The 18,406-nt window shown below is 38.1% G+C and overlaps 1 protein-coding gene across 1 annotated transcript in view; it reads left to right on the forward strand.

The window, feature by feature from the left end:
• The window catches only part of kitlga (kit ligand a), a 57,547-nt gene that overhangs the window by 18,959 nt on the left and 20,182 nt on the right, over positions 1-18,406 (forward strand). The gene's annotated exons all lie outside the window — the stretch shown is intronic.

Genomic DNA, 18,406 nt, shown 5'->3' on the forward strand with positions numbered 1-18,406 from the left:
AACCGTCTTTAAAAGTGTGTGCCAAATCAAACAGGCCTGCCTACCAAATGATGTTGCTACGTCGCCTTATAACAATTGTATTTTGATAACAGCAGCCAATCTTCGACCTACAAAGCAAACTTCTGCAACCAAATAACAATTGTTTGAAAATCAACATCTGGATGGCCCCCGGGCAGCTTTAATCATTTGAACCACTAATCCCCGCCATGAAACGTATCTCAAAACAATGACGGAGATTAGGGTGAAATCACGGAACCCGTGTCATGCAAGGCTCTGCCTGTTCCGCTTCATGGGATTATAGCCAGCTAATGATACATCTTAGTGGTGACGGGGAACGGGTCAACTTGGCCGTTGGCTACGGATCATCACGCAGGCTATATTTCCTGCTTTACAATGGAACTCAGTCGAAAACTTTGGGAAAATGCAACACAATTAATATGCTCATTGTTAAAAAAATTGACTCTGCTAAATCTACAAACAATAGCTATACATGAAATGAGATTAATCAATGACTATTTCAAGTCAAGCGTTCTGAGATACGATCTGCAACCTCAATGGAAGTTCTTTAAATCTAGGCTTTAGACACACTTATATTCTAAAGCTTATGAGTTGTGTAGACCTCATACTTTTGTTCTCTTGTCCAAATACAGTATACCACCACAATTGGGTACATAAAAAAAACACTTTGAGGTATATTACTTTATCTTTTAAAAAATATATATATATAATGGTGATTTGCTTGTTCTCGATTAACATTCCTGACAGTTTTCAGACAATAGTATTTTAATTATAACTGATTTACATTTCTTACGATATAATTTTATAATGATGCTCTTTTATACAATACATACATTGAAACATTTTTAGTTTTTCCAAAACGTTAATAAAATGTAAAAATAATTACCATATATATTCTTATTTTGTATTTTAACTCAACTAAATCACATTTATTTGAATAACCCTTAATCACAAAAAAAACATAAAAAGGGCTGCACAGACCACCATTACAACATCCCCCTATCTGAAACCTACTTTTTATTGATTATGGGGTTTTAAATGCTCCTAAATTAGATAGCATAATATTCGAGCTGATGCCAACAACCTTTGTAAATAACAAAATGGCTTGCCAATATTTAATGGAAATTTAATTTAAACAGTATAGTTCAAATACTCAGCCCTTTATTTTGACCAACTGCAATACCACCAGAACTTTAACCTCCAAAACCATGCCAGGAGAATTATTTTACATAAAACGTCAGAAAATAAACAGCTATTTTTCCATTCTGGTACTTTCCTCTCTGCAATTTCTGATCCTAAAACAGGCAGGAGGGACACTTTGTGCGTATTGATACCGATAAAAACGCTTCTTATCGTTCAGAAGTTCGAGTTTGTCAAAATTTGTTGTTTGAACATCATACTATCTTACAAGTTATTGTGTATTTTTTTCTTTTTTTTTTCTTTTTCAAAAAATACATTGGACATACAAATGATCTGTTAATGTGAGGTAATGAATTTGTCCCCCTCCAGCCGATCACAGAGGGCGTGTCACTCTGAGCTGGCCAACCTGATTGGTGAGCTGTTTTCACGCTCTTTTCTGACTTGCTGCTGACTTATTTTATCCATTCTGCAGTTTTGTTTACAAACAACAATACGTTGAAATATGCATCACAATGAACGTTGTCCCAATGTTTTTGTTGCTGTCCTAGGTCTGTCGTCGGGCACAACTACAAAAATAAAGGCTGCTCCGCTGGCACTGATTGTGGATCGTTATTCAAAAAGAAAAAAACGGTCACACTCGTCTCATGGTTTCATTGTCATTCCCCAGAATATTTACATCGCTTTAAATTCTAAAACATACGAAATTTAAGAAAATAGTTCATGTTTTTTTGCAAACTGTCTATACATATGTCATTGATATATTCCAATTATTTTCCAAGATAATGTATTTTGAAAACATCTTGTCTTTGACTTTCCGAGCTGTGACGTTATGTAAAGAACACCAGCACCCTAGCAAGCCAGTCACTCTATTGGTTTACCTGTTAATTAGTTGAAAAGTTATTGAGTGTTTCAAGCAAAGTTTTGGTAGTTTTTGTGGAGATAGCTTAGGCGATGTGTTGCAGGTGGGTGTGCAATGGTTCAACACATAGCGAGCAGGCAAAATGGGGCAAACTGGCAAAAATAACAGAGAGCTAACATGGGTTCAACCCGCAGGTGACAAGGCATTTATTCCCCTGCTAGAAAGGGTCAACTGGGGACGGATCCACAGAAAAGCAGGAGACTGGCCAACCAAAAGCATGCAGTATGCAGCGAGGATGACCGGGAGCTTTCTGGACAATATTATAGTAATTGTAAGACACGCGGCGAAAAACCATAAAGGAAAACTCACAATCACATAACTAAAAGGAAGGGAAGATGAATAAGGAACGCACACTGTACACAACAGGAGGTGAAATTACCCCACACAGCTTTTGATGATCAAAGCACGCCCAACATGTTTTGAGTTCTTGTTGTCATCAGGTGACATGACACCTCTATGGGGTTATGAGTTTAAACTTTCAACTTTGAGAATTAATTGCTCGATTCCCATGGTGTGTGGAATATTTTAGAACATATCGGCATGATTGTGGAGAGGAACACTACTCATTCTGTACCAAACTGAAAAAATTGGTCTTCTGTAATCCGTTTAACCATGTCATTTTTAAGCACTTGGGATTAATTCAACATAATTTAGCAAGAGAAGCTCTACCTCGCACGAGATAAGCTGAAAAGTGCACAACAAGATCATGGCTCTCCAACGTAAAGTTGTGATTGAACAGACTGAGACAAAACTTTAGCATAGGTACTACTTTGTGATAGCCTGAGAAGCACACATGAGTATTCACTTAAGCATATTTCTTAACCATAACTAGGGATAGTGGGTTGGTTCCCATCTACAGGCAACCCTGGCTTGGTTTTGCAGTAATTGCAGAAACTTGTTCTCCTTTTTAGTTTTAGTCCAAACCACGCATCCATCACAGACGTTTTTGTTGCCTGAAGAGTGCTTGTGCCCTAAGAAATCCGTGTGTGGAAACACAGAAAGTTGAAGTGTTGGTTCCAGGCGTTGTCAAATTGCTCAAGGTTCTGATAAATTGTACATTTGTCTTTGTTTTGTTTTTATTGTTTTGCATTTACATTCTTATCCTCAGTAATTATTACTGCATCATTGTTTTAAATTCCAACAATGAAGAGCTAAGAGTAAGAAAAACATATTGTGTGCAGTACAATGAGTCAAAAACATAAACATGTTTTTAAAGTATTTTCCCCTTTTTTATTCCACAAATATAGTTGTCAAGTCGCTAATGTAACACATTTAAACTTAAAGTGTATTGTACTTTTCCCCGCAACTGTGTCCTTTCAAGGCGACGTATCCAACCACTAAGAGCTTCTTTGGATCTCCTTCTTCATGTTTGCCTTAAAACCTGGGAAACACCAGTTGACCCGATAAGCATTTCTATTCAGTGCTGTACAAACTAGTGATGTACAGTACCTCTATAGCTGCCTGGGAGCTTTTGTTTTAAAGTGTTAGACCCAAAATATCTCCACTGTGTAGGAACACTGGGACATTTTGACATTTTTGTCAAAATTAAGAATCAAATAATATGATTTTGACCAGATTTTTATTTTAGTTTTCAGACTTCCAAGTTATGTGTGTTAATGATAAACTTTTGTCATACATGTTAAATATAAAATACTCCCTCAATTTCATTCATTGTCCGCAAGCCTATTCTCAGAGGGTTTGCAGGTCTTCATCGATTTGGTTTTGTTGGTTAATGAAAAGAGAACAAAGTAATGAAGGCAAGCTAGGGGCTGTTGTCATAGAATGTTTTTGTTTGTATTAAACTTCAAACATTATTGACGAAACAGGAATGGTTACACCTCACTTGATATTGTACCGAGAGAGGTCCTGCTAACAATACTGTTGTATACGTGTCTGGTTGTGTTTTATCTAAAATCTGATCTTTGTTTAAGTTAGTCCAAAGCTTATTCCCTCTGAGGATCACTGCTTGGACTAATAACATGGCTGCGAAAACAAAGGCGAGACTGCAAAAGCAAAAACAGTTGCCAACTTTGATATTTATACGTGAGGCTAAATGACCCGACTTTTAAAACCACTGAGCTCTAATAGAAAGCTTTCGGTCAGGAAGACGCATTTCATATTTGAAAGCTCTGTTGTGCATGTATTACTGTGTACATGGAGGGTTTTTTTTTTGCCGTTGGTCTTCTCTTGTAATGCATATCAAATTCCAGCATTGTTTTCAATCAAGGTCCTAAAGATTTGTTTCACTCCATTCACAACCTCAACATAAACCCAATATATCACGACTTAAGCAAAACATGATAAACAATACTGAGGCATGTGTATGTCAGGCTTGAATGATACCAAAACAGTCCAAATAGCTTTGGGAGCTTTATATACATAATATACATGAATGTCTGTGCTGTGGAATTTTTTTGGCAGAGTTGCATTGTTATTCCTGGTTATGTGCCCTTAAGATAAGAATCATAATTTTGTTCAACAGCAGAAAATGTATACATAACATCCAGATGTGCATTGTTTATCCGATGTTACCAAATAAATACATCGAAAAAGGATCAAGTTGATAATAGGAATCCCATGAGGTGCACACGCATGTTGCATTTCATTGCAAATCAAATCAATCATTGATATGATTAAAACCCGAAATTCACATGGCTCAAGACTCTTTGAACTTCTTGAACTTGTGACTTGCTGGGTAATTTTAGGTCTGTACATCTATTATCTTGGCCCGGGCGGTGTTTTCCAATTAAGCGTCTTCCAAGAAATCAAAGCGGCTATAATAGGTTTGCATACCAGTGTGATACTTTCACGATAAAAGTTGCATAGCACGGCCTTTTTTGGCTTTCGGGACTCGAAAACAACATGACCTTATTTTTCAACCTCAGAAATGTAAAAAAAAAAAAATTTTTTTATGTAATATTCTTTCAGGGACCTTATTGTCAGTATCAAACTAAATTTAATAAAATAACATACAAGTCGTAATATTTGTCGAAATAATTTGACATCTTATTGATTATAATATTGACCATTTTTTTAATTTTATTTTGAATACTATTTTCTATCCAGCTACTTATTGTATCAAACTGAATTGTCTTTATTGTCATTGATAACAAAGTAGTTGTCAAGAACCGGAAGAGGATCAGGACCCAAATGCGTGACGTTTGTCACACAAGCCTTTTATTTTACGGGAAATGGGGAGTCATGCACGTTAGGCAGCAGTATGGAATGGAATGATAGGAAGCCAGGGGCCGACAAGATCGATACCAATTGCCCAAGCAGATACCGGACAAATGGGGTCGATACCGGACAGAACGTGACAGACAGGATTTATTTTAAATAAGCACATCGAAAATAAGCAAGACAAACTAGACAGGAATAAAACTGAAAACCGATATTTAACAATGAGACCGACAGGATTGATATCAAAACAGGATATCGAAATTAAACAGGCCAAACTAGACAGGAACAAAACTGGAAACGGATATTAAACAGGACAAAATAAACGGGAACAATACCGGACAGGAAATACCAACAGGAAACAGGATCGAGTCAAAACCCACGTCTTGCGGGGCAGAGTTTGGTTGACGGCCTGACAAAGGAAGAGTGAGAGCACCGAGCTTAAATAGACGGAAAGCCAATCTGTCAAATAGCCGCAGCTGGGGCCACACAGGCAGGGCCAATTGGGTGCCATGGCAACCGCGACAATAGTACACGTTGTATGCAACAAGATAAGACTCGGGTAAACATGTAATAAAGAATTAAAACGTGACAAAAAGATAAGAGTATCAGGATAAAGGGCAGAAAAAAATATATTTACAAAGAAGTGCTTAGAGACTGGCCGAATTTCTAATAATAGTGCAATGTTTTTGAGTGAAAATTAAATCGTGCATTGTAACAATCGTGCAACAGACAAAAGTGCAATAACATTTGGAGGCAACAAAATCAACAAATATAGTCAAAAGTATATATTTTCAGTTAACCTTTAGCAAAAAAGAAAAAACCCCAAATAAGTCGCATGATGTGGTTTCACAGTTTTTAGCGCTTGTTTAGGGTGGTGATGGCCCTGGGGAAGAAACTGTCTCTGAGCCTGTGTAGTAGTAACAATGAACATGACACAAAATGTTAAAAATCATGAAAGGTTACAGGAACAAGAAATGAATCAAAGTTGTTGGGAGGCAGGAATGAAATGAATGGCAATAAAGCCCACCGCACTAATTAGAGTGCAGTTTTTTATTTCATAATAAAGGAGTCAATCATTGTTACAAAAGTAAATAATAACTTAGTATTATGAAAGAAAACATATTATGAGAGTAAACAGTGGGGGGCAACGCCAACATCTGTTCTCTTGTCTGATCTTTCAAAAACTAGAGAAAAATAATGGCTTTGTGATTCCAAACCACAAAACCTTCAGATATTCTTGTCTCTCTTATAAGCCAGGAACAAGTTGACATGACTTTTTAAAACATTTTCCCAAGCAGAACCTCATGCCAGGAATCATTATCAAGTTCTAAGCTATTGATACTCACAGAACCAGCTATTCCCTAGTGGCCTTTTTAATAATCAAGAAAAAAATAGACGAATAAACCCTTGCCATGATTTCTATAAATATTGATTATAGGTCCATCTTTAATTGTCTAGGAGATTTGACTCAGGATCATTTCCCACAGCATCATCACTCCTTTTTTCTTTTTTTTCCTTTGTGCATGTGTGCTTGTATTCGTGCTCTTCATTATATATCCTCATAGAACTGGCCATTACCGACAAGTTTTCGAAGGCAGAAACCCCTAACCCATTGCTTATCAATTATTTTCTGTCACGCCCCCCTCTGAAGAAGAAATCCTCACCGTTTTTCCCAAAAGTATGTCTCCTCCTGTTAATTATTTTTTCATTGGGTACTTTGAGTGTGTGTTCGGCTTCATATCTACACTTCATACTCAGTGCTAATGTTAAATGTAAACAAAACACTGCTAAAAAGAGTGCCACTGCCCCCTAATGTAGTGGAGGTGCAATTGCAATTGATTCCCTGGAATGTTAAAAGAAAAAACCTGCCTGTGCTCCCCTTGACAGAGCCGTGCTGTCCCCAGGGGGGCCCGCCCCACCATTTGAGAACAACTGCCCTAACCCTTCTTTAAAATGATCTTTTATGTTTTCCAATGGTACTTTTATGTATTAAACATGTAGTATTGACACATGGTGATTTTATCGGTGAAAATTCAAGAATTAAGTACTTCCCAATATCAATCTGAAAAACAAAGATACGGTATTAGACTTCTTGAGTATCCTACAATTAAAATACCCACAATACTAAATACAACACGATCAAATTAAAAGTAATTGTCAAGTCACAAGGAGCATCAAAGGGCTGCACAGACCACAGATGATTGCAAACTACAGACTATTATTACACCATCCCCTGATCTAAAACCTACATAAGGGCGAGGAAAAGCTCAAAAACCTCAACATGAGGAAAATGAAGAATCCTTGAGAGGGACCCCACATTTTCTCTCTCTTTATTCCTCTATTTGTTTTCTCTGTTCCTATCCCTTACTCCTAATTCTCTTTTTCCCGCTTTCTCTCTTATTATTTTCTTTCTCTCTCTTTCTCTTTTCTGTTTCTTTCTTTTTTTCAGTTTTTCTCATTTTTGCTTCCCTTTTGCTCTCTCTCTTTCCTTCAGAATTAATATGTAACCATGTTTTTGTTTTTTTTAAATAATGCACATGACCGGACACAACCCATTTATTATCTGCAAAAGCAAAAATGTTTCAAAATGAGATTTGATATAATCGAATATGAAAGCCCTTATGCAACTCTTCAATATTTTCATGCTTCTTGCATAAGTTTCTGTTATTTTTCCTTTCTCTTTTTTATTGTATTGCTTTCATATTACTTACCGGATATTATTAATTTATAGTACATATGTCATGAAACAAAGGTTGCCAGGAGCGCAGAATATTTTAGAAATCAAATTAACATTTAACAGGGAATGAATGAATATTAATATAGATTTTTATCATCCAGCGTGGCCAATTGCCCTAATTGCTTAAAAAGCATTTCATCGTTCAGCATCTTTTTTCTTCCATTGATCAAGCAAGTAATTCTAACATGAATCCTTATCAGTAGGTGGCAGCAAATTACAATTGTTTTTACTTGTCCAATCTTGTCGCAAACAATGTTTACTACGTTGTTATTAATGACAATTAAGATAATTCTATTCTAATTATCTCCTCATAATGTCACGACCAGAATGGAAACAGGACCGTCTTGCGTAGCGTTTCTCACAGTTTTATTGGGAAGAAGGGAAAGGATTGCACACCCGATCCGGTGATCGCTTTTTTTCACCAGAAGTTAGCCAAACTCTTCCGTTTTAAATTTGTCCTTTGTGTTTGAGAGAAAAACTACATATGCCAATTAACAAATTCTTTGATTTTCTCGCAGCCATTGTTTAATTATAAAACAAAATTAGAAAGGTTTGCGTTACATGTTATGACAAAAATCTGCGTTGGCACCAATCCCAATTCAGTGATCAGCCAGAAAATTGAGATTGTTGCACTCTATTTGATGCCTCTCCTTTAAAACAGACCTTGTATACCTTTTATAATCTATCTGTATCTGTACCTGTTGCAAGAAATTGTCCAAAAGGTGGCTTTATTGGATGATTTGAGTGTACATCATCATCCTTAAGCTTTCTTTTTAGCAGCCTTGTAGGGATTTCAGCAGAATAATAATCTTTGTTCCAAAGACCCAGTGTGCTTTGGATCTTTTCCAAACATTCAAGCAAGAGTATTTATCTTGCAGTTTTAGCTGTTAACCATGGATTTCCGTCTTTTAAGGCATGCATAAAACAACGCTTGGGACGACAATTAGAAATTGAATAACATCCCGCCTGCTCCTTAATTTTGTTTTCTCTGCTTTTTTCGCGCCCTTCCTGCCGCTTTGGACACGACCGCAGCTCGCCGTTCTTCCTGTTGTTAGCGACGTGAACAGTGTATGTAAGCGTTTTTCGCACAGACTGCAACAAGTTGCTGCAAGAACAGCGTAGCGATCCAAAATGAACATCCTTAACGAGACCAAACTTGCCGAAATCCATTTGTTTGATTGTTGGTGTTTTATTATTATTATTCAGCACACTTGGGGGTTTTGATCAAGTACACCCCTGCAGTACATCATGGGAAAGACACTGACTGGGTTGACAAAGTGGTTCACTTGTAATCTGGATGTTACAACATTTTTATATCTCCCTGTTAGAAGTGTCACCTGTCTTTCTTCTCTCATGCAAAAACAACAATGGACCGGTGTTCTCAAGCTGGCATTCATCAGCTAGCATGCTACATTTTTATTATAAGAAATGATGCCACACCTTCTGTTCAGAATGCATTACCTAACTCATAATTATGAAACATGAAAGGTTATCACATCCACAGGTATTAAAGTATGTGCTAATCAGAATTGTGTTTTAAGGTTACAGTGAGTTTCAAAGGATATTGGAAGCTTTAAGCTTGGGAATGTTTGGCTATGTCAACAGCTAGTTGACGTACATGAAGGTTGTTATGCTTAAAATGCAAAGATTATAGATTTTGCTGACGAAATCCGAAATTGCAGTTTTAATAGTTTAGAGGCAAAATAGGGAGGGAACAAAAATCCTTCAAGTGTTATGTTTTTTTTTTTTTTTTTTTTATAAACTTTCTTTCAATTGTTGGCAAGGGGGATTTGTACATATTTTTGGAGTTCCGAGTAGCAATTGGGAATTTTCCCTTTCTGGCTACTTCTTTTTGCTGTCATTGCGTTTTGTTGTAAACGGAGTTTGACAGCATGGTTATTTATCTTTTTTGGCTACCATACAGCGCAACGGTTGACTGCAAGAACATGTTTATGTCTTCATAAATGTGATTTCACTGCTGAGAAAACATTCCCCGCGGTGCTCGCCGCTTCTGAAAAAATGGCCATTGCATTCAAGCAAGACATGTTTTCGGAGACGTTTGCAAACATTGACACAATTGAGTTTTTTTAATCGCTCATTACAATTAAGGGCATGACGGTAGACTATTCATTCGGTCTTTGTCTCCTCTAACCACTTATCCTTACTAAGGTTCACGTTGTGCTGCAGCACAATGGCGAGGGTACGATCAGGATAGGTCGCCAGCCAAATGCAGGAATGAAAAATCAAACAACTTTACTTAAAGTTACATCTTAACACACGTGAAAAGGGTTTCTACACGACGTGAGCTCCAACGACACCTTTGAAGAAACAATAAGTATTTATTTTAATAGCACCTGTTAGTTTTTTTGTTTAGTTCACCTAATGCCATGTTGTCTTTAAAAATGAAGCTAATCAACAACAACTTGACTGTGATCGGCGTTACAATCAGCATGGAGGAATAAAGTTTATCTGCAGGAATCCATGCAGGAATTTGGGGAATCACAAGCAACGTAACATATTCCAATATTGCTCTTGGATTAATCAGCACATATCTGTGAAATCGAAATGTATTTGAATATACAATGTAGGGATTGATTGCAATAATCTCATCATTGTTGATGTCAGATTTATTTTACGATTGTTCCAAAGAATTCTGATTTCCACCAGACTTATTTTTTTTTTATTTACTTTCCAATTCAGTTCATCAAAAAGCATTTTCTACTATAATATGGGTCCTCTTTTGACTGATAAACATGGTACTAGTTGTAGTCGATAATTACAGCCACCATATTGTCCCGAGAGGCAGGGACGTTTGGGTAACTCACAATCGGATCCCCACTATGATTATGAAATGATTATTAAATTATTTTATGTTTCAATATTCCTCTCCTCGCTATGCTTTAAACATTTGTAGGTTTTGACAAACCTGCATTTGTAACCAAGCAAAGCCCTTTGAATTATCCATTGCAGACTTGTCATCCTGGAAGATGATTACCTCATGTGCTATGACTTTTTAAGGTTTCTTAATATTGCTGAGAACGTTTTCTTTTAGTTGTTCCTTGCCCTCGTGTAGGTTTCAGATCACGGGATATTGTAAAGATGGTCGGTGCAGCCCTTTGAGACTTTTTGTGATTAATAACTTTACAAATACATATGAATTGACTTGAATATCCACTACAGTTTATGCACACACTAAAGTCCGAATGTAAATGAAGCCTTAAACATTTTTATTGTTTTTATTTCGGTTTCTATAAACACTTTTCTCAGGGTTTGGGGATTTAATCCTTATAAGTCGCGTGTATCAGAAAATGAAGCATGTTAAATTTTCTGCAAAAACCTGCTTGCGTTCAATCACAGCTTGCATGTTTTGTTTTTGTTTGCTTGTGTTCCGCCGTTGACATTGCAGAAAGCAAACTTGGATGCATGTTTTGAAGCTGTTTACTTAGGCCTGTGCAAGCGCACATGCCCGTGCGGAAACATAATCGTGCTTCATAGTTCCACGTTAATTGACAGATTTTCATATTCAAAATTTGCATGTTCATAAATCGATTCAGGTTCTTTTACGTCAGAATCAAGATGCAGCAAAGAATCTGAAAGTGTCCCACCCACAATGGCCACAAACCACTATTGCACAGAAAACAAGCAAAGCAAGCCTTAAGCGAACATGAAAATCAAGTTGTCACTCTCCGCCGCATGTGTACTGTCTCCAAATAAAATCCCTAACACACGTCTTTTGTGCAAAATAAACAGTTCAGCGTTCCATGTCATTAAGAGCAGAACATGTGCGTGCTTACAACAACAAAGAATCACACTCATAAGGTGATAAATAATTCTCCCTTTCGAAATGTCATATTTAGGAAGACATCCTTCAACCCGCTTGTCAAGACACTGAGCGTTTCGTCTAATGTTCACAGTACGCCGTCTTTGGGCAAGACTTTCACTGGCTTCCGCTGTGACAAAGCAGTATTTGCATAAAGACTGCCACGCCCTTAAATCCACCCTGTCATCTGATAGCTGTCGCTTTTATGTTGCAATCCTTTGGATGCTGAAAGCCGTCTGAGAGCCCCACTGCCGGTGGTCTGGAAATACTTTCTAAATGGAACGAAACCAAGCAGCCGCTAGCGTTTTGGTGTCAACTTGGATAGATTGATGTGCTCGAAGCCTGCTGGGCGATTGGAAAGACGAGTCTGCTTGGAGGCATAGTTGTAGCTATTAATCCCTGTTGATATCTTCCAACGTTTAAATGAGGGAATTCTTGCTAAAGCAGCAGGGTGCACAAGTGGTTAGCACTTGTGTCTTGCAATGCTGACGCTCTGGATTTTCATATTGGCTCCAGCTTTCCGGTGTGGAGTATTTTATTTGTTTTGCTTTTTTTTTTTTTTTTTTACTTTTTTTTTTTTCAGAAAACTAGGGTAACATTGTGTATGAAAATGGACCTCAACGAACCCGTGTTTATCAGTAGATAACTGTAGTTTATTTAGTCAAGTTATGTTTATTTGAATATACCTTAATCACAAAAAGTCTTTAATGGTTGACCTCCATTACAACATCCCCTGATCTGACACCTACAGGAGGGCAAGTAAAATCTAAAAAACCTAGTATGAGGAAAATGAAGAGACCTTGAGAAGGGGCCGACATGAGGTAATCCCCATTCCAGGATGACCAGGCTGCAATGGATGATGCAAGGGCTTCAACAGACAATACTCAGAAATTATAAACATTTCAGTAGGTATTAATAGAATGCTCAGTTGACAGCTTCCTGCCCCAAAATCTTGACCGATGCAGCAAGTTCTAGATGATGGCGTACATCAGGTCCAAGTGCCTGTATGATGGCTCAAAATGCATGCAGCGTGCATCTAGGCTCAACCTCCTCCCTCAAGGACAAGAAGACAATAGTATGACGTCAACATCACTCATAGTCTTTAGAATAAAGTGTGTAGATGGAAACACTTCCACTAAGGTTGCAGGTCTTTTCTCTGAGAGCAGAGCATATCACTGCACAAGGGCCCGAATGGAGAGCGCTCTTGAACCTGCGGATATCTTCATGGCTCTTAGAATCACTAGTAGACCAGCGTTTTCTGAGCAAAATCTTATCAGAAACATAGCGGGCAATTAAATCTGAAAGATGTGATGAGGAAAGTTCATAAAAAATTGTGTATGTTACCAATGGAATCTTAAAATCCTGCTGCAGCTTTATGGACCAGCGGCAATGCTAGACATTAATTTTAGTATTATTATACAGATACATTATACACTAAAACCAGGAAGGAGACCAAGAGGAAGGCCGCGATTAATTTGGATGGATGGTGTTATGAGTGCACTGGAGGAAAGAGGTCTAAATGTAGTGGAAGCTAGAACTCTTGTCGGTAGTAGGAATGAGTGGAGAGGTGTTTTAAAAGGATAGTGGGATGTTTGGACGTGGTCGCCTGTATGAAACGGCAGGGGTAAACCAGTGAAAGCTTTTGGTCCCTGCTGTTGAACAAAAGAGTGTGTTGTGTCACCCTGACCCGAGTGACACGGCCGCTTTCTTGTGTCCCGTTTCATTTGGAGGGTTTAAAGCATGACCAACTTGGGTGCTTAACTTGTTTAGGTGTTTGGGCATTTGGTTTGGCCATGGTCTAAAAAACCTTTTTTAAATGTATGTGTGTTTTTTGCTACTTTTTCCCTTTTTATTTTATTTGTTTTTGTGTATGTGTTTATCTTGCTGTCGGCCACCCCTCTCGAGGGATATGACCAGGGTAAATAGATAGATCGATACAAAAAAATACACTACTATACACTGAAACCCAAGGACAAAGCCAAGCATTTATTTAACTAGTAAAAGTACTTTCCAGTATTAGTATTTTTTCATGCTGTTTTACATACTTGTATGTATTAGACCACAATCGTATTGATGTACAGGTAGAGAAGACGGCAATAGGAATTCAGATCAAAATGCACGATGAAAATTTGTGAAGTAACAAGACCGTGTAAAGTCAACTGCGTAATAGCGAGGGTTTACTGTATTTTCAAAAAAAGAAATAAACAAGAGCGAAAAAAAAACACTATGCACGCAAATTCATCCAGGTCATTATCATCTCATACCTGTCAACCTGTACGTTTTTGCCACACAAAGTACGTTTATTATGCATTTTAAGACGTGTACGACGTAAGAAAATCCGTACGAAAAAACGCAAGTTTGTCAATTATGGGTACCATCCGGTATACACCAAAAGGCAAATCAATCAAGTCAAACGAGTTCGTCGCGGTAGCCTCTATCTCGGTATCGTTTTTTTCGTTGCAAGAAAAAGGAAACCAAATATGAATATCCATTTTTCTATCCATAGTTAATGTATATCATTTACTGAGATATATATTTTGTTGATATAAATATGTAATATAAAAGTTTGTGTTGGAAGTTATATTTTATAAAACAATTAAAAAAAATCATAAATGTTGGGACTGATAAACGTTCGATTTTATATTTTGGTTCTACTCCCTAGCCCTATGATGAAGTTATCTTAACATTGCCAAACTAAGCGCTTGAGTTGACCTCAAACGTCATTCTGATTTTGTGGTTGTAAATAATACACTCTTTTTTTCCCCCCACCAAGAGATACATTTGCAAAAATCCCTGTACGCACATTATTGTTTTTCTCAGAAATCCCCCAGAAAAAGTCAAGCCTTTCCTGATCTGGATCGCAAGTAAAGCATAAAACGATCAAACATGGAGATCACACATTGTTTTTCTCCGTGTGTTCGTGAAACTAGGTTAACTTCTCTCAAAACATTGCCCACGCTCTGTCTGTTGCTGCCAGTCTGAGGAAACCTGCAGGCTGACAGCCAACCCGGCACTCAGTACTGCTTGACAGTTAAGAAGACGAAAAGATGGGGGGGGTTTGGATCTACTAGACAGTTGTCAAACAAAGATCATATTATCATAAAGTTTTTTGACATTTTTAATCTGCTGTTTGGCAACTTTTTGGGGGTCCTATGCGATAATCCATCTAGAAAAGTGGTATAGCACAAAATGAACTAGTACTTTATGGTGGTCGACTAGTGATCCCAAGAGCCAAGAAGAGATCCGCAGGTTCGAGAGCGTTCTCCATTCGGGCCCCGGTGCTGTGGAATGCTCTGCCCCCTGAGATTCGATCTGCAACCTCAGCGGAAATGTTTAAATCGAAGCTTAAAACACACTTCTATTCCATAGCATATGAATAACCTTTATTTTATGTTGACAATATCTGTGTATTATTTTTCCTCATGTAGGTTTTAGATCAGGGGATGGTGTCATAATAGTCTGTGGTTTGCAATAATCTGTGGTCTGTGCAGCCCTTTGAGACTCCCTGTGATTAAGGGCTATACAAATAAACTCTACTTGATTTGAATGGAGGAATAATAACGAATTCTTGTCTTTATTGTCATTGACAACAACATAATTTACAGATGAAAAGGCGCACCTAAAAACCTGAGTTTGGCCAGAATTTTCAAAGCACGCCTTATAACTTGGTGCGCATTATGTACCGCAAACTAAAGCTGGATAACATTGTCAGTGCATACAGTGTTGATTTGTGTGCGTTACAATATACTATTGTATTTGTGCGAGGATTCTTCTTTCGAAAAACCTCACTGACGATAATCACATAACTATATATGCAACGGAATCAAAGCCGGGTCAGTGAGAGCGCTGCAACCTAACTTCTAGACCACCAATGACATATAAATAATACAAAAAAGCATTCAATTTTATTCATTATCACCCCTTTTTACTCACAGTACCAGAATGGACAAAACAAAAGGTTGTCCTGAAAGATATAAATAAATGCAATGTCCGATCCTTCATCAGATACACCAGAGAGTTGTTTCCCCTTTTCATGCTTTTTTTTTGGCGTTTATCTTTTGGGCCGATTTCTATTTTCTCCATTGTCGAACCTACGTTGGAAATGCCTTTTCCTATGTCATTTGTACCACTGGTGGTCTTGTGGCTACGTTTCGGCGCTATCAACACAGCGATCTTGGTTTAATTCCTGTTGCATATAATGTTTTGCGATTTATGTCAGTGAAATTTTTTGACCGATCAATCGGTGCACTAATATACTTTATACCATAAGTATGTAAAACGCGGTACGGTTATACACGGATAAATACGGTAGCTCTTACTGTAGTTTTGATTCAATGCGCCTTATAGTCCAGTGCACCTTATACATGGAAAAAAGTATGACAAAAGGCTATTTTTGAGGGGTGCGCCTTATAATTTGGTGCACCTTATAGTGCATTGTTTACAGCGAGATTGGATTTGGCACTCCAGAAAAAACATGTAATAAACCCCTTATAAAGAAAATGTTACGGTTGCCATGGTGCCCAATTAGCCCGCCCGTGTGGCGCCAGCTGCGGCTCGTTGACATATTGGATTTCCTTCTATTTAAGTTCAGTGTTCTCACTCTCCGTTGGTCAGTCCGTCAACGAACCTCTGCCCCGCAAGACGTGGATTCTGACTCGGTCCTGTTCCCTGTTGGTATTTCCTGTACGTTATTTTTCCCGTTTTATTTTGTCAGTTTAGTTCCCCTTTAGTTTTGTCCAGGTTATTATTCTTTCCAGTTTTCGTTCTAGTCTACTTTGTCCCGTTTAATTTCAATATCCTGTTTCAATATCAATCCTGTCTGTCCCTTCCTGTCCGGTATTGACCCAATCTGTCCGATATCTGCTCGGGCAATTGGTGTTGGTCTCTGGCTTCCTGTCTTTTCCATGCCAGACCGCTGCCTAACGTGCATGACTCCCCATTTTCCTAAATAAAAGGCTTGCGTGAGAACGTCACGCGTTTGTGTCCTGATCCTGTTCTGGTTCATTACAGAAAAATATAAGAGTATCAAAAAATATTTGGATAGATAGACAATGTTTATAGGGCTTGTAGACTGGTCTAAGTTCTAAGTGCATCAGAAAATGCTATTTTTTATTTATTAGTAACATTTTGTAGCAATATGAATATAAACTTTCTTTACATTGGCACGATCTTTTTTCGCAGTTTTTTCTGCTTTTTTAAAAGTATCAATCCTGTGCACAGCATTGTGCCAAATTTATGCTAAAACAGAATATGAACCTTATAAATAGCAAGTTTTTTGTTTTTTTACACTATTATTTCAATTCTCACTTTGTAGTTTTTAATGTTTCATTAATTTCATTTTTTCCCCCTGTGCTAAATTATTTCTCAAACGGGATGAACAATAAAAATAATAATAATAATGACAAAATCTATTGTCAGGGCCAGAACGTAAACAGGACCCAATTGCGTTACGTTTCTCACAAGTTTTATTAAAGAAAAGATCCGGTGTTCGCTTGGCGCAGGAACTTGTACTTGGATTGTGATCCGAACACGGAAGTGGATCTTCCGTAGCGAGCGATGGCGGTGTCGAAGGCGGAAAAACAGGTCGATATCCGGGACGGGAGAGCAGACATGGTCGGGATCAAAAACGGTTCGTCAGTCGGGACGGGAGAGCAGATGTAGTCAGGATCAAAACGGGTTGTAGCCAGTGACAGACAGGAGCAAAAACGGGACCTGCGGGAGTCAGAGTCGAAAAAGCCTTGCGTAGTATTCACTGAGGTTCGCAGACGGACTGACAAAAGGGGACGGATAGGAGTAGGTTTAAATAGGAACTGGGAGCCAATCAGAGTCCGAGGCAGTTGCACAGGTGATTCACATCGGTAATCATGACATCTAATTTGTATACAGTTTCCTCTGACTTCTATAAATGCATGATTAGTTTTATGTATATTGTTTAACTCTTGGGGTTTTTTTTGGACACAGTACGATAGAATTTCCACATTTTCATAAATTATGTTTCTTTCTTACATTTATTTCCCTACTCTAATGGATTCACAACTTAAGCAACCGTGCAGCTTTTTCAAATCAAATTTTTTTTATCTGGACACATTATTCTCCTATTTATAATAATTGTTTGTTGTTGTTTTAACTTTTTTTCAGCTTAAAGAAGAGCATCATGTGGCAAACCTTTTCCTAAGTTTTTGTCACGGTTGCCATGGCGCCCAATTGGCCCCGCCTGTGTGGCACCAGCTGCGGCTCTTTGACAGATTGGCTTTACTTCTATTTAAGCTCAGTGCTCTCACTCACCTTTTGTCAGTCAGTCAACGAACCTCTGCCCCGCAAGACGTGGGTTTTGACTCGGTCCTGTTTCCTGTTGGTATTACCCGTCCGGGATTGTTTCCGTTTATTTTGTCCTGTTTAATATTAGTTTCCAGTTTCGTTCCCGTCTAGTTTGTCCTGTTTAATCTCGATATACATTTTTGATAGCAATCCTGTCTGTCCCCTCCTGTCCGGTATCGACCCCATCTGTCCGATATCTGCTGGGGCAATAGGTATCGATCTCGTCAGCCTCTGGCTCCCTGTCATTCCACGCCAGACTGCTGCCTAACGTTCA

The sequence above is a fragment of the Urocampus carinirostris genome, chromosome 7 (genome assembly GCF_059441175.1).
Source record: "Urocampus carinirostris isolate Australia breed hairy pipefish chromosome 7, RoL_Ucar_1.0, whole genome shotgun sequence".
Taxonomy (NCBI): domain Eukaryota; kingdom Metazoa; phylum Chordata; class Actinopteri; order Syngnathiformes; family Syngnathidae; genus Urocampus; species Urocampus carinirostris.